The sequence below is a fragment of the Macaca nemestrina genome, chromosome 3, assembly GCF_043159975.1.
Source record: "Macaca nemestrina isolate mMacNem1 chromosome 3, mMacNem.hap1, whole genome shotgun sequence".
NCBI classification, from domain to species: Eukaryota; Metazoa; Chordata; class Mammalia; order Primates; family Cercopithecidae; genus Macaca; species Macaca nemestrina.
The window spans coordinates 8,577,641-8,595,833 of NC_092127.1; the positions used below are offsets into that span (position 1 = coordinate 8,577,641).

The following is an 18,193-nucleotide window of genomic DNA, read 5'->3' on the forward strand; positions in this document are numbered from 1 at the left end:
ATTAATGAATTACTGTTAGATATAAATGTAACAGTCTGTATGAGATTCTAGAAGACAGGAATGAACTTCTGTGACATAGTTCAGTGCTCTCTAGCCACAAAATTATGCTGATATTTTAAATTGGTGAAATTTGAATAGAATAGTCAAAATTAGTAAATTATTAAAATAAGGTATCAGCTACTGAAAATCAAAGTGTAATAAATTATCATACTTTGTTAAGAAACAAATTTGCCTACTCAGTTGCTTCATGAATTTAATATAGGTATGTTGAGTACTCTCAGTAAATAAAGTTGTCATTGCATATTTTATGCAAAAAGAGGTACAGAAACCATATTTTAAAAACTTGAGATACTTTGCAATATGCAGGTTTAAAAAATACTAACATTTGTCATATCAGCTTTAGTAGAAAAAAGAAATATGGATAAGATTATGGTTGCCTTTAGGTTCTCTGATCTCATAAACTCTCCGCTAGACCCCAGGGGTAACTGCTTTCCTGAATTTGTCCTTCTTGTCAGGGTTTGATATTTGTATATATTTTTATCTTCTCTATAAGCAACAGAGAGTATTTTATGTGTTTTATATTTTATAGAAATGATTTCTTCGTTACACATCCTTCAACTTGCTTTTCTCACTCAACATTAATTTGGGGATTATCAATATATCAATATTGATACATGTAACTCTGGTTTATTCATTTTAGATTCTTTATAGTATTTCAATCATCTCATTTGTTTCTTCAGTTAATTAAATATTTATTGAGCAACCACCACATTCCAGGCATTCTTCTAGGTGATGAAGACGTAACAGCCAGCAAAACAGACAAAATGGCTACTATTGGAAAGCTTACTTCTCAGGGCGTGGATTCCAATGGATGCATCTGTTCTTCTGTGGATGCTTTCAAGTTTTTATCGTTACAAACAGTGCTGCCATAAACAACCTTAAACACAATTACTTGTGTATTATTTAAGAGGGGAAATAAAAGAAGTGGGATACAGAGTTTGTCGGTGAGGACAACTCGTAATATAAAGTGAGTAAGCTAAATTTACACACCCACCTGGGATATAAGGGAGCTCCCACCTATTCATATTCCCCCAACAGGGGTCTTGTCAAACCTCTGAACTTTTTCCTCCAGATGGCTCTGTAATGCTACTTCAGTGGCATTTGCATTTTGTGGATTATAGGTGAGGTTGAGCATTCACTGTGTAATGATGGTCTCTCCTCATTTCTCTCTCATGGCTTATCTGTTTGTATTTATTGTCTATTTGTATATTAAGTGAGCTGTCTTTTTCATATTGATTTTCAGATGTTTTATGTGCTCTGGAAATTAATTTATTGTTGCCCATATGAGTTGCTTTTGTCTCTGTGTGTGGCTTATAGTTTTTCCTTTTTAAAAACATACCGTTTTCTTGCAAAAGGTATTTTATTTCAATGCAATGATAGTTACTAATATTGTTTGTTATGAGTCTGTATTCTTCATTTTTAAGGAAATTATCACTTACCTCAATGTCATAAGACATTCTGCTATATTTTCTAAAGGTATTAAAATTTGATTTTTCATATTTGTATCTTTAATTCATCAAAAATATAACATTTATATTTGAAAAAAGGGGCTAGGTTTATTTCATTTTTCCAGATGTGTAACTATGGTAGTTACTATGATGGTAGTTACTACGATTGTTCATCACTCCTCTCGTTCTCTTCTCTCTGGACCCATGAGAGGAGCTCTTTGGAACTGGATGTGTCCACATGGCTTGCTTTGACCAATGGACCATGAGCAGAAGGCTGTGTGTATACATTTAATGTAATGAGACTGGATCCAGAAAACAAGCAGAGAATTGGCTTTCTGCCAAGGTTCCCTCTGAGGAAATTTGTAAAGTGGGTAAAGCTTTTTTGGATGCACCCATATCATTCTTCTGTCTCTGTCTCTACTGCCTACCCACTTGTTATCAGGTACTCTCTCAAGGTAGGGTATTATTAAAGCACTGTCTGTATTGACAAGACTTCATCCTCTGTACTTATCTCTTCACCCTCCACCCAAAAGCAAAGTATAGTAAAACAAACCTATCCTAAAATCCACTCTCCAAAGAACACTACAGTCTCCCAGTTATAACTATTGGACAGGAAAATTACTAAGAAATTCTCTGCTTCCTTTTTTCCAGCAGTGAGGTCATGGTAATAGGATATTTGCATTCTTATAGGGAATAATAAGTCTTCAGAAATCCACAGAAATGAATTTCAAAAGATTTGAATTTAAGCAGACTTTGTTTTAAAAACCAGTCCTACCACTTACTAGCTGTGTGACTTTGGACAAGCTTCTCAACCATTCTCTACCTCAGCATTCTCATCTTTGCAACAGAGATAACAATACCTAGATGACAGGGTTGATACAAGAAGTGAAATCAATTGTGTCCGTTTTAAATGCTTAGTAGAGTGCCTGGCACACAGTAAGTACTCATAAATGAGGCTATATGTATTATCGTGTTATTGTTGCTCTTACAATTGTGGTAGTGATTGTGCTATGCTTTGAGGTTAGGGGAACAGATGTTTTAGGGCAGAGTACTTTCCTGATACCACAAGACATCCCAAATATCACAAGAGACAGGCAGCTTTCTGCTTTGTCCATTGAGAAAAAATGCTTATTTGAGTATTATCTTTTTTGAGGCCTCAGAGGCAATACAAGGAGTTGATGAACTGGCTATGTATATACACATACACACACACACACACACATGCACACAACATATATATGATATATATGTGTATATATTTGGATATATATGTGTATATATATGGATATACATATGTATATGGATATATATGGATATATATATGGATATATTTTTGAGACAGGGTCTCACTCTGTTGCCCAGGCTGGAGTGCAGTGGCACAATCCTAGTTCCCTACAGCCTCAAACTTCTGGGCTCGTCAAGCCTCCTGACTCAGCCTCCTGACTCAGGCTCCTGAGTAGCTAGGACTACAGGTACAGAGCATCAGGCCCGACATATTCTTCAAACATTTCCTTATTTGTAGAGATAGGGTCTTGCTATGTTCCCCAGGCTGGTCTCAAACTCGCAAAGTGCTGGGATTACAGATGTGAGCCACTGTGCCCAGTCCTGGTTATTTATTAAAAGTAATCACTGCTAATTAACCTGGCAAAAGTATATTATTTTTAAAGAAATAGAGATATTTGCAAACAAGTAACATTTTCACCATCTCTTCATTTTTCATCTACACTGATAACTAAGTCAAAAATAATCTGCTAACTTTCTGGAAAACTTTGTACCATTCTACCTTAGATAAAAAGGTTTCCTTTCATAGGTCCATTTCATATCTTCCAAAAAAGGTGAACGTAGTTAGAGTTTTACATAATAAGAGGTGAGACCTGAAAGTTTTCATGAAAGTAATGAAATATTTTAGATTCTGATTTTATGTCACCTAAAAGTTTTTTTTTTTTTAATCTCAACTTTTTAGAAATAATTCTACCTACTTCAAAATAAACCAAATAAAATTCCTTGTTTATGTGAGTTCTTGTGGAAAAACACTATATCTAATCCTCTCCCTTTTAATTTCAGAGACTCATAGAAGTCAGATTATTTTTAAAGTTTATATTATAAATTGTTAAAGACTAAGCAAGATGTATTTCTAAAAATTGAAACAGGGACAGTTGAAATACAAGTCAATAAAAGATGAAAGTATTTTTAGTGATTAAATTAAATGACTAAGGGATTAAACTCATCCTAAGAACCAGTTAATGGTGCTGATTGTTCAGGTCTCATTATACCACAAATTATTAATTTATTTTCAAATAAGGAACATGTGAGACTTAATTAATTTTTATAAAATGTTTGATGACATTATTAGAGGAAGTGTGGATCAATATTATTATCACTTTGATTATTCAGTGTGATTACAGCTTTCCTTAAATCTGCTTAGTTTCGACTTAAGTTTTTCTTTTTTGTCTTTTTTTTAAATGGAGTTTCACTCTTGTTGCCCAGGCTGGAGTGCAATGGCTCCATCTTGGCTCACTGCAACCTCTACCCCCTGGGTTCAAGTGACTCTCCTGCCTTAGCCTCCTGAGTAGTTCGGATTACAGGAGCGCACCATCACGCCTGGCTAATTTTGTATTTTTAGTAGGGACAAGGTTTCACCATGTTGGCCAAGCTGGTCTCAAACTCCTGACCTCAGGTGACCTGCCCACCTCGGCCTCCCAAAGTGCTGGGATTACAGGTGTGAGCCACCATGCCCGGCTTCATAACTTTTATGATAAGTTTTTATAATTTGGTCTGTGTTGACAAGAAATAAGTGAGACCCAAAATCATCAATATCTTTATATGAATGCTATGCAAAAATTAATTTCAAGACCAAATACATCAGCCTGAACTTGACTCACAAGTACTTTTGTGTTAATGCTTTACCTGTAAAACTTTCTCAGCTGACTAACATAATAAACCTAGGAATAACACTGTATACTGCTATATTACTTTTCAGTTCACAAAGTGCATTCTTGGGCATCAGTGCATTTAATCTTGGCAAAGTCTTTTGAGTTAAGGAGGAAGACAGGGCACCCCATTTCATAGATGAGAAAACTGAGGCTCAGTGAATTCTCCTATAAACCAGGTTTATGAGCGTTTCCAGAATGAGAACTCATTTTTTTCTGATGCCCTGGAGCCCAGATCCCTGTGCATATTACGGTGACAACTTAACACAGGAGTCTAAATGTGTGTATGTTTATGTGTGTGTGTGTGTATGTGTACATATTTCTTTCACCAATGACCAAAAAGGAGAACCATAGTAAATAGTTACAGCATGCTTTTGCATGGTTTAAGGCATTTTATTGTCATTCATTAAGACTTTAATTTGGAGACATCAGCAAAGACAATAAAACTCACAAGACTGATTGCTAAATTAGAAGGAAGATGGACTTAAAGTAAAGTTTTAGTTCTAATTCTTACTTGAATATGCTCTTTTGTAATTTTAAGATACAAATTGGGAAAAGGCTGGTATAGGATTCTTTTTACCCTGGAGTCTACACTTTATACTTTGGGATGTGTGGAAACTAACTTTGTTTTTCGACAGGACAAAAGAGAGTCCAGGAATCTTTATGTTGAGCCAAAGTCCTTTCAAGTTAATAATTATTATTTGTGTTTATACCAGAACAAAATAAAACAATAGTTTACTATATCTGAAAGATCAGCGAAGCTTAATATAGCACCAAATCAGCCCTTGCTAAGAGATTCCAGATGGCCAGGGACTAGAGGCTGCAGAGGAAGCTGGGGGAAGCGTATTGCCCTGAATGCTACCACAGTTAATATGAACAGCATGACGGTGACATTACTTTCACTAAAAATGCTAATAATCTGGAAGGTTTGCATCACTATACCATGTGGACTTTCTTTCATATAATCTCCACTTCTGTTGGAAACGTTTTGATCACGATGAACATGAATTCTACTGCTTCTCATTTTTTTTCATTTACGTTAAATGATTAGAAATACAAAATTATATGACTATAGTTGCAAAGGATATGTTTATAAGGTTCACTTAAATTATGAAAATATCTTTCATATAATACTAGCTTCTTTCTCTAAAAAGAATCAGCATTGAGTCTTCCTCCTTATTATCTTGATGAGTCAGCTTGTTAAATGGGTAATTTGCTAATGACATAATTGCACCTTGAAAAACTTCTATCACATATGCAATTGGTAAAGGATGCTTTTAATACTTGACTTTAAAAATTGGCCCCATCAGAGGTTGATTGATATAGAAAGTGAGGCGGGTATACCTATCATTGCAATGATACACAGAAAACTGTATCATTGCATAGATGAGCATGCAAATAGCTTAAGAACTATGTTGGAGATGTTCAATTTATAAATATGGTTCTTAAAGTTTATTTTAAAATGTAATATTGCTTCTGCATCCCAGTCATCAAAGAATATCAGTTAAGTTTCCAGTAATTGAAAACAAACTAAATACATTAAATCAAAAGAACAATTGTGATCGGTGTAAGTAATAATTTTTCAGTTGTAGCCTGTGAAACCTTAGGGATATGATATTTTGAAAACAATCCACTATTGTGAATAATGTTTATACATTAATTTGGTAGTGTATGGGCCCATTTAAAAGACTATGTTCTCTAACTGTGCTGACTCTCATCCACAACATAGACCACTCATGTCTGCACAAGACTTGGTGTTGAAGTTACTTCCTGGAGCCTTTCAATGACTAATGGTGACTCTCCTTAATGTATTATTCTCCCTCCTGTAGTACAAACATGCGTAATCTTATTACCATTGGCATTTGCTCTTTGCAAGACTGTAATTATAACACCAGTCAAAGCCTCGTTCAAAATATTTCTGTTCAGTGCAATTTTTCCAAGGTCAAGTTGTGATAAGTGGGGTAGAAGATGTTGGATCAATTTGAACACTATTGAGAGGGCTGCCGCATTTAGAGTTAAAATTAATGAGGATCCTATTTATGCTACTTCATCACAGCAACTCAAGAACACTCCTGAAAACGCATCTCTGGTTTTTGTTTTTTAATGAAATGAAGAGCTTCATATTTGCTAAGAGGCATGCAGTTCAAGCCGCAGGGCCGGTGAGAGAGATGCCCTCACGATGAAGATAAGGAAAGGGAGAATCCGGCTGGCAGCCTGGACAGAGCAAGGGAAAATAGAATTAACGGAGGTTTTTGAACCAGAGGAGATGTTTCAAGGTACAAGAAGGTCATATCAAAAAGGACAAGCAATGAAGAGATTCAAGGAGGCAGAAAGGCAGCATTAGGAAAGCGAGAACAGAAAATCATCGCAGCAGCCACATCCTGGAGCGAGATGATGGAAGGGGAAGCCAGGGAGCAGGTAAGATCGGTATCCAACTGCCATTCAATAATTCTTACAAGGAAGAATTCACTAAAGTGGAAGCAACATGGGGTGTGCCACTGGAGCCTGGAAATTTCGTGGTTTCTTTTTATTTATAGAGTATTTCCAAATTCCTTCTGGGTGGACGCAAATTTTATCATGAGCCTTGGCAGGAAGTTTAACCCACGGATTGAATGTATTACAAATTCATGAACAGAATATTTCAAAGGAACACCCCCCTCAGCTTTAGAACTATGAAAAAAAAAAGATCATGGGGATATCTTTTTCTTTTAATTTGTAATTTGTACAAAATATTTTTAAAGAAACTTCTGATTAAAGGAGAAAAGAAAACAAACCACAGGACACGGTTTTGGCTACATAAAGGCCAATTCAGTTTATAATTTTTGAGGTAGAACCAGGCAGTGGAGTGTCAAAGTTCAGAGCATGGGCCACCCTAAAGTTGGAGGTAAATCTTGGCCCCATCAATTTCTAGTTGGGTGGCTTGAAGTCACTTAAATTACTCACTGCTTCAGTTGTTCAGATGTAAAATGAGGATAGTAATCTGCATTATTTAGTCATGGTGAGAATTAAAGAACTTAATACCAACAAAACCCTTGGAGTTGCACTCAGCTCATAGTAACACTTAATATCATCTATTGGTCATTAATAACTTTGTCATTCAAACCACGATTCAGCATCAACTCTGATTTTTATTCCTATTAGCAGCAACAATGAAGAAAGTTAGCACGTGTGTATATATATGTTATGTATACATGCATACAGCATAGCAATAAAATGTGTAATGATAACGTATAAAACTGACAGTTTTTTAAAAAATGCCATGCTTTGAGTGGGGCTTGCATGTGTATTTTCATGTCATGATTGAATGTATCATACTTTTCTTTTAATTACAAAAAATCTAAAAACCCCTGGTTCAAGTTGTTCATTATCAGTTTTCAGAGCAATATTAAAGGCCACAGTCCCAGTCGCTAAGCAAGTTCTAGGTATGAGAATAGTAAATTTAAATAGCACAATGTGGATAGGCTAGATAAAAGGGAGAACATTGCCACAGGCCATCTTAATTCACTTTTTCCTTTGAATTAAATCCTTGAGTCAGAAAGTAGAAGATGGAATGGTTGGGAAATTCTCAGTTATAATGTCAACAAGTTAAAAGGCTCACATATAGAATTCCCACCTGAAACTGTAGAAATCTTTATCAATGCTACCCCAGACTGGTTTCTAGAACTCTGATTAAAGTCATTTCATGTGCTGAGGTGGTGTTTGATAAAATCTAGGGGTTTCTGATGGCTAGCATCTATTATATTTTGAACATAACTACTTTCCCAGTGACCTTTTATAGCCCTTTTCAGTGAATTGTCAGAAGCTGTTGATATTAATTTTCTGGATCTACTGTAGTATCTGATATTGGTGCTGGACACGTGAGTAGGGGCATAATACTTACATAGTACTAACCCGTGCCATGACAAGGTAAACAGCCACTCCAGGAGTCTTGGTAATTTTTCATTACCTGGTAGATGATTTGCCATAATTACATAAGACACAACAAAATGAGATGAGAAAACTTAGTGTGAATTATACGAGATCTTGTAAATCTCAAGTGGTGAAATGAAGTATATTGGTAGAATCTAAAAGACAGCCCAAAGAGAATCTGGAAAGAAAACAAAATTTGGGAAAAATGGACAAAGGAACTTATGGAAATAGTATGTAATAATGTCATGAAAAATGAACCAGAGCCAATTAGCAGTCAGGTAGAGTTGTATTCCATTTAAAACATCACCACCAACATCACAATCTCAATGCAGCTATGTTTTCAAGACATAAGGGAAGTAGAGCCAGGACTATTAGTGTGCATCAGAAGGAAAACATACAGAACACTCTATTTATAATTCCAGAGATTGACAAGGTATTTAATGAAGCAACCAAGAGTTCTCAGTAGCTACAACCTCCCATGCCCTCCTCCTTCTGTCTGCAGGCTTTCACCTAGCTACCAAGGCTGAAGTAGTGCCTGTCCCACAGAACCATCACCCCTCAGAACTCAGCCTGAATGCCAGCCGTGGCCATGATGGCTCTGTCTCATTCTGTCACAGATTGTCTTTATAAGCCAGACATGTCAGTGCTATAAACTGATGAGGTAAGTAGTGATTAAGGCTAAGTGGATCTTGTTAATTCAGCAACACTTTAAAATAATTGAACATGAATAAAATGGCAAATTATAATCAAAGTCCTTTGGGAATATATTTGAAAGCTACATAATGCAACAGGAGTTCATCATGACTAATACTATTATAATTAATATTAAATGATAAAATAATGACTGGCTTCTTATTCTTAGCTCAAATTGTCATGCTAGCAAAGGGATGCTTTCGCTTTGACATTGGAGTGAAGGGTGGGGACAAAGGTGACGGAGAACGAAAGCAATCATTTTGTATCACATTTTTTAAAGCTCGGCGTTTTTCCTTTTGAATTGCTTTGTTGGCTGATTCGGTATTTGGACGAGGATATTTTACATCATGCTATGATGTTCAAAAAGAACAGAGATGAGGGTAATAGTCTCCTGAAGTGAATTCTGAGGTTTTAAAGCCCAAATGTACAGGAGGCAATAACATGTTTGCTTTAAGAGCTTTTGAGATGTAAGTAGTGACCTTTGTGTTTCCAATAATGTCTGATAATTGAATGTAGACACTGCATATTGGAAAATAAGGTACTTGTAAGGCAAGGATCATATTCAGCTAGCCCTTATAATTGAGGGGCACAGTTTATCTGAGATTGTGAGCCCTGCCACAAAGAACCTCAATAATCATAAGCAGTGGGGGACTGCCACTTTCCATAGTGAGGGCAGGTCACTCGGAACAGAAATAGAGAAACAAACTGAAGCAGAAGGCATTTTGCATGACATTGCCCCTGGGAAAATGGGTGGCAACACCAGATTCCTGAAGATGGAGTGAAAATCTGTGATGGTGTTTTTAGTGTACTTTTGAAACTGATTATAATCTAAGAATTAGGTGGTAGAAAAGAGAGGCAGAGTAGCACAGAATAAAAACATACATTTTACAAAAAATTTTAAAATCACCTGTAAAAGTAAAGCCTCTGAGAAATAGATGACTTGGAAGCGGGGAGCCTGTGCAGTTTTTCAAAGGGATGGATGCTTTTTGGCTATATAATACTGAAGATGGCTTCAGTTCTTCAAAGTAGGAGTGACAGTCTGCAATGATTTGTTTGTTTAATGACTATGATTTACCACTTGCCTGCAAGTTGTTTGTTACCATGACACATTTAGGTCAAGAGAAATGAGCCCTCGGTTCAAATACAGGTCTCTGTCCTTTAGTGAACCACAGCAATGGAGCTTATCCATTCAGCAATTTTAAACCTCAAGGTATTAATAGTAGTTTCAGCCACGTGTCTCATATTCCATCCACATTTTGCTGAATGTACTTTAGGTATTACCTTTACTATGGTGTGTTGAATGGTTCAGCTTTCATTTAAATGGAATGGCTGTAGTTGCATGTGGGTTCACTTTAAAGCAACTGAAAAAAGAACTACAATCTCTGTTTTCCAATTTCAGAAGATAACCAACAGAAACATACCATCTGAAACTCCCATTTAGCTGGCTTCTGAAAAAAGAAATATTTCCTACAGATAAAGAACGAAATGTTGTGGTAGATTTTACAAGTCTAAATTCTTCTCTGTAACTAGACTGGGTGAGATGCTTTATACATGACAATTTAAACTTTAGTTTATTCCTTCCTTTTTTTTTTTTTTTTTTTGAAAGAGTGTCATTGTATCACCCAGGTGGGAGTGCAGTGGCATGATCTTGGCTCATTGCAATCTCTGCCTCCTGAGTAGCTGCAACTACAGACACACGTCTCCATGCCAAGCTAATTTTTGTATTTTTAGTAGAGACAGGGTTTCTCCCTGTTGGCCAGGCTGATCTCGAACTCCTGACCTCAGGTGATCCACCCGCCTCGGCCTCCCATAGGGTTGGGATTACAGGCGTGAGCCACTGTGCCCAGTAATTATCTTCTTGAGTGCTCTCTTCAGCCCTGGAGGTAATCATTATGACCACAGATCATTTCTCCAGATTATTTTGATTGTCTAAAATCTAATGTCTTTACTAACTTTTTATGGGATCTTTGACCTCCTCGGCAGTGTCCTCAATTAATCGGAACATAGTTTTGAGCTGCTGGCTTGACACCGTAAGGGGTTGTGCTTTTAAGAAACAATGCCAGCCAGGCATGGTGGCTCATGCCTGTAATTCCAGCACTTTGGGAGGCCGAGGCGGGCAGATCAAGAGGTCAGGAGATCGAGACCATCCTGGCTAACACGGTGAAACCCTGTCTCTACTAAAAACACAAAAAATTAGCCAGGCGTGGTGGTGGGCACCTGTAGTCCCAGCTACTCAGGAGGCTGAGGCAGAAGAAAGGTGTGAACCCGGGAGGCGGAGCTTGCAGTGAGCCGAGATCACGTCACCGCACTCCAGCCTGGGTGACAGAGCGAGACTCCGTCTCAAAAAAATAAAAATAAAAATAAAAATAAGAATAAAGAAACACAATGTCATGTTCCATTTAGGTACAGTTAGCAATTCATATTCTGCCTTAGTAAAACATCAAGTGTTTCTTTTGTTTGTTTTTGCCTGATAGAACACTGTGCACAGAATGGCTAGTTAAGTATAATGATGAACTTTCTATGGTCATAAAGAGTGCGACCTTTCATGAGAACTCATTTAAAATAAACTGAAATGCAACGCACACTTGGCATGGAACATCATATCTTTATATTAAATTTCAAAGACATAATAAAAAAGCAACCCACCATCTTCAGTATGTTGAAATATTTCAACATATTGGAAAATATTACTGAGCATGGGTTTGTATTTCTTAAATAATTTTACTAATCACTAAATTAAAATCTCCACAAGTGGTAATACAAAAATGAATAAATCTTGTTCAAATAATATATTAAAATGTTTAGAGGAGAAAGGTATTGTGTCATTTTAAGGAAACTCAGATCAGTTTTTATTTTAGTAATTACCTACAAATGAATAATTACATTCAATATGGCCTGTAAAGACCCCAAGTTCCAACTATGATGTATAGAAAACAGAGCTCCAGGTCTGGACAACAGGTGTAAGCATCAGGGCCCAAAACACAGAAAATGTGGAACTTAGTGTAAATCAAGTATTCTTTTAGAATGCTTAGATGCCCAACTATAAAACTAAGTTCTATGTAGTACAGTCATGCCAAAATGATCTCTTCTATGCAATGTTCTTTATACTACAAGTTATCTCCTTCTTTCTATCTCTTAGCAGGTATATGAATAATCAAAAGACTGTCTTCCTCCCTTTTACCTCCCTTCCTGTCTCCATCTTTCCTCAGACACCCACAGAAATTAACAGAAATCGAAGGTGTGGAAAGGATCTCAGACAAGCGAATCCATCACTGTTACTGTACAGATAAGAAATGGAGGTCAAATAGGATTAGCAACTTGCTCCGGACTCCACAGGTAATAAGACTCAGAATCCAAATACGTATCTTCTGCTTGCTGGTGCATTGTTCTTTCTTTTATACCACACCATCTGATAGCCTCGCGTTCTCAAGGGCTTTCTATGTTTATTACTACAAGAAACAGGCCGAGCCACACTGTGTGCCATTAGAGCCCCACAGATTTTCCTCAGAGGGTCCTTCGTCATGTGTGCTTCACAACTGGACTCCCCACTGCAAGACTTGGTGGGCGCAGGGGGGACCTGTCACAGGACAGTGTCTGTGGCAAGGCTGGTAACCAGATTTTGATTTCAAGTATCTATTTAGTCATTCTTTCAATAAATATTTATTGATCACCTATTGTTTACCAGACACTGTTCTAAATATCAGGCATATAGCAATGGACAAGAACACTGTCTTCGTGGATTTGACATTTTCACAGGGAGAGACAGACAGTACACAAGCTAACAGAGAAAGAGAGAGAGAGATAGATAGATAGACACATACATACATACATACATAGACGTGAGAGATGGGTGATTTATAGATGATAGTTATATCGGTAGAAAATAAATAATGAAAGATAAATAAGAGACAGATAGATGATAGATAATAGATAATTAGATGAAACAGAGATGAGAGAGGTGGATGATAGATAAGAGATAGAGATAGATGATAGAGAGATTAAAAATGTCAAATGGTGGTAACTTGACAACTCTATGGAGAAAAATAAAGCCAGGTAGGTAGGGAATTAGGGAGCTTAAGGAGTGGGGTTGCTATTTTTTATGGGTGCTCAGAAAAGGCTTCAGTGGTAGGGACTCTCCAAGAAGATGACGGAGGAAAAAGTAAGAGAGTCATGCAACACATGGGCTTCTGGGGAGAGATGCAAACCATAACACCTACGTTTTAAAGGTATCCCTCTGGCTACGGTGAAATAGACTGTAGAAATGCAAACAAAGAAGGAAAACCTCTAATTAAAATGCTATTGCAATTCAGGCAAAAGTTGATGGTAGCTTGGGCCAGCGAGGTAGTGATGGCAATGTTTAGCAGTGGTAGAGTGTTAGATTCATTTTGAAGGGAGGGGCAACAGAACTGGCTGGTGACAAGGATTTGGGATGTGAGTGAGAACAGCCAAAGAGATACCGACTGGCCTGCCAATCGGATATGTCAGGTAGGCCACTGGATATAAGAATCTGGAGTTCAGGAAAGAGTTTCAGACTACAGCTGTAATGTTGGTTCTCATCAAATTTAAATGTAATTTAGCCATGAAACTGGACACTGTCACCTGTAAAGTCATGCAATACAGAGAAGGAATCCATGGATTGAGCTCTGGGACAATCTACAGTGTAGATATCAGGGAGATGAGGAAGAAATAGCAAAGTAGACTGGGAAGAAGAGGCTATGAGGTAGGAGGGGGAAAATCATGAATGAGTGGCACTCAAAATGCCAAGTGCAGAAAATATTGAGAGAAGGAGAAATTGACGACCTGTGTCGAACGTTGCTCATAAAGTGAGTAAGACGAGAATTGTGGGTTGCAGAATCCATTTTGCAAAGAAATGGCTATTAGAGACTTGGCTTAGAAGGGCCTGGGGAGTGGTGGGAGCAAAATCTGATGTTTCCTGTGTTCTATAGAAAAAGGAAGCATAGGAGTTGGAGACAGAGATGGGATAAATGTCTTCTGATGTTACTTCTGATACTACTAGCCATCCTACTAGGATGGCTAAGGAAGGCTTCTTAGAGGAGATGAGACCAAACTGGTCCTAAACTTTGAACAGAACTTTGACAGTAGATGTCCTAGAAGGAGCAGTGCTTCCAGTAAATTGAATTTTTTTCAGAAAAAAAATTACTGGTGGAAAGGTCAAGATATGCTAGCATGAAGAACAGCACCTAGAGCAATGGTGTTAGATGACAAAAGGAGAGGTGTCCTTGGAGGAGTGGAAACACTGGGTGAGAGAGGAGGCCACACTATGGAGTCTGGGTGTTTTTCCTGCATGTGGAGGTATGGCATGGACAGTTTAGAACAGGATAGTGACACCGTCTGATCTCAGGAAGATAGCTCTAGTTCCAGTTCATTGGCTGGAGTTTCAGAAGAGAGGATGACTACATAGAAGCCAGCTGAGTTGCTGTCATAACAGCTCAGGGGAGAGATAAAGAAAGGATGGACTAAGCCCTTGGCTGTTGACAAAAATCATAAAAAGCAAAGATTGAACAAAGTATGTTGGAGGTTTGAGAGGATTTGTTAACTTCTTGGATATACAGTAGGAAATGGGAAGACATTTGCAACCAAAGGTGAGTGGAGATTTTGGTGATGTCGTTAACTGATGCAGCAAAGAAGACCCGATGAACAATGAATTTGGGGTCAGAACATTATAGCCCGACCTGTGCTGCTAAGGAGGTTTGTGCCATTTATTCATTCACTCTTCTCTCTGACCCTCACTCTTGACTTCAGTTTATTCACACACAAAAGAATGGAGAATTAGAGTCTGAGACCCATTTAGCTGCAGTAACCCACGATTTCAGCTCTAACAATAAAATTTTAGTCTTAGCCTACCAAGTTTGAAGTATCATTAAGAAATGGTACACAAACATCATCAAATACTGCATAGCCATAAAAAAGAATGAAATGTCATTTGCAGCAACATGGATGCAGCTGGAAACCATTATCCTGAGCAAACTAATGCAGGAACAGAAAACCAATTAGCACAGGTTCTCACTTATAAGTGGGAGCTAAGCACTGGGTACTCCTAGACACAAAGATGGGAACAATAGATCCTGGGTACTGCTTGAGAGGGGAGGAAGGAGAGGGTTGGAAGGCTACCCATTGGGCACTATGCTCACTACCTTAGTAACAAGGTCATTTTGTACACCAAGCCTCAGCAGCATGCAATGCACCACGTGATACGGTTTGGCTTTGTCCCCACCCAAATCTCATCTCCAATTGTAATCCTCAAGTGCCAAGGGTGGGACCTGGTGGGAGGTGATCGGATCATAGCAGTTTCCCCCATGCTGTTCTCATGATAGTGAGTTCTCATGAGATGTGATGGTTTCATAAGGGGTTCTTCCCCTTTCACGCTCTCTCACTCCTGCCACCTTGTGAAGAAAGTGCTTGCTGCTTCTTCACCTTCCACCATGATTGTAAGTTTCCTGAGGCTTCCCCAGCCATGCAGAACTGTGAGTCAATTAAACCTCTTTCCTTTATAAATTACCCAGTCTCAGGTAGTTCTTTATAGCAGCATGAAAACAGACCAATACACCAAACCTGCATGTGTACCCATTGAACCTAAAATAAAAGTAGAAAAACATTTTAGAAATAAAGTTTTTCTCTCTTTGCACTTTTTTAAAAAAAAGAAATCAGTATGCAAATATTCAAAGGACATATAGAAAAGGGCAGAAGGAGAATGTCTAAGGGTGGCCGAGACTTAAAGATTTGAGGATCAAGTAGCTGGAGTATAGAAGGATCTAATTTAGGTCCCAGCTGTAGAGGAGAAGCCTGTCCCAGTGTCGGCTTTCTGGAGCTGGAAAGGGGTTTATCCCTGGCAACTAGAAACAGCCTGAGTCTCCAGCGGAACTGGGCCACGCTTCCCTTCCAAGGTTCGCAGTCCCTGCCAGTGTACACAGAGTCGCACGGCTTTACCTTGAGAAGCAGAGCCTTGGTTCCTTTACGTATGCTGCTATGAAAGTCTAAGCCCATACACATTTTGAGAGAGAATTAGGCTGAAGTGCTTAACAAGGAAGCTTTCTCATCAGATTTGCAGATCCAGTAGTCTCCTGTCTTACTCATTTTTCAATCTGTTTGAATCCATGCCAGATCTTTCTGCTAACTCTAGCAGGGGACATACCCTTGGGGACATGATGCCTGGAACATAGTAGGTGACCAACAAATATTTGTAGTCTCCTGGTCAGATTGCTTAGAGGAGAATACTGAGATTAGAGAAATTGCTACTTCATCACCTCCTTTTTGCAGGAGGCTGGAAATAAACAAGTAAAAAAGGCAACTAGATAGAGGCAAGTCCACAGTTCCACATGTAATGCTTTCTAGAATACATACATGAAAGATAAACAATAGATGAATAGATTCACAGACTAGAAAGGGAGCTCTTTTTCAGTAAAGTTAAACACACACACACACACACACACACACACACACACACACACACACAGAGGCACATGTACAAGTAGATTTATTTCCCAATTCGATCTCTCCTTTAAATCTAATTCCAATATGGACACACACACACACACACTTATTTCCTAATTTGATCTCACTTTTAGATCTAACTCCAATATTGATCTAGTATCTCGTATATTCTCTCCAATGTAGTTCCACCTAACCTGTAATTCACATTGAGCCCTCATTAGTCCAATGAGAGGCTGACTCAGAGTTTCCTGCTAGAAACACACCTAAACATTTCTGTTTATTGTGTTGTGCTTATAAAAACAGACATTCCTGTTGCTAGTCTCTGCTTTCTTATTTCAGCTTTCCACTCCTACTTCTTAAATAAGGACAAAAATCTAACTCAATCTTCAAGTAATTTTACAAACAGGAACTGCTGTATAGCTAAGTATGGGTGTGTTGATGAAATGGAACTGGTGGCTGGCAAGAGCAAGCAAGTGGTATTTGGAATGATTGTTAATCATTTCAGGAACCGAATCCCAAATATGCACAAGAAACGCAGCTTAGAGGGGTATGGTCTAATGGGCAAAAGTGCTCGAAAGGTGAAGTGTGAAAGTTTGGATTGTCTTGTCAAATATGTGTGGCCTTTATAAACCTTATTGTTGAGAAGTTATAAGATGGGAGCAGGGTACGAACGTTTGTTGCACACTTAACTGTGCAGCAAGCATTGTACATATTGACTATACGTGTGTGTGTGTATATATGTATGTGATATCATTTATTCTTTTCACTAATGTTATGTTGAGGTATTATGATTTTCAGTTTTCAAATGAGAAAACTGAGGTTCCGAGACATTAGTAACTTGCTCGAGTCACAGAATCAAGCCATGTAAATGCGGGGTCCAGTCCTCGTTCAGGGGTGCTGGCCACTGCAGGGCATTTGGGTGCTCTACAGCATCACCTGAAAGCAAGGCAAGCCTGCTCCAGGACTTCTTGTCTCCAGGCACTTTGATCCTTGGGATCTTGTCATGCTACAGCGATTTCCTGGCAGGGAAGAACAATCAGGTTCCTGTGAAATATCCTGGCATCTGTCCATCCTCCATGAATGCAACCTGACATAACCCCCCCACACACACAGCCATCACAGAAGACACACTAGGTTTAAGGCTAATATCTTCTTTTAATAGTTAATTCTGGAAGCCTACCAAGAACTGCCATCATTTGATTTTGGCATGATTTCATTGATGCTTGTTGCTCATAATTTCATTATTCTCCAGATGTTAACATATTTTTGTGTGCAGCTAATTTTTCTTTTGCCAATTATCTCTGTCAGAATTGTAAGGCAATCATATTTCTGGTTATTTATTTGTATGTATATTTTACTAAAAAGGTAAGCTCCGCGAGGGTAGGGAATGTGTTTTTATTCAGTGATTACAAATTCATAGCCCCAAAACAGTGCCTGAGGTGGGTGTGTGCCCAATAAATACTTGTCATTTGAATAAATAAGCAAAAAATGTACTTATAAATTTCCTGTTTTATGGAGGCTATGAAAACAGAATGCTTAAAAACATTATGAATGGGCTGTGCATGGCGGCTAACACCTGTAATCCCAGCACTTTGGGAGGCCAAGGCAAGTGGATGGCTTGAGCTCAGGAGTTTGAGAACAGCCTGGGCAACAAGGTGAAACCCCATCTCTACAAAAAAATACAAAAATTAGCTGGGCATG

The 18,193-nt window shown here is 38.2% G+C and overlaps 1 protein-coding gene and 1 long non-coding RNA gene across 15 annotated transcripts in view; one reads left to right on the forward strand and one right to left on the reverse strand.

The window, feature by feature from the left end:
- Window positions 1-18,193, reverse strand: part of LOC105466614 (teneurin transmembrane protein 3) — a 2,765,046-nt gene that overhangs the window by 1,639,225 nt on the left and 1,107,628 nt on the right. The gene's annotated exons all lie outside the window — the stretch shown is intronic.
- The window catches only part of LOC139362270 (uncharacterized), a 93,345-nt gene continuing 84,086 nt past the window's right edge, over window positions 8,935-18,193 (forward strand). The window contains exons 1-2 of the long non-coding RNA XR_011620775.1: window positions 8,935-9,008; window positions 12,250-12,376. This is a non-coding gene — a long non-coding RNA (uncharacterized lncRNA). The remainder of the gene's footprint in view (window positions 9,009-12,249; window positions 12,377-18,193) is intronic.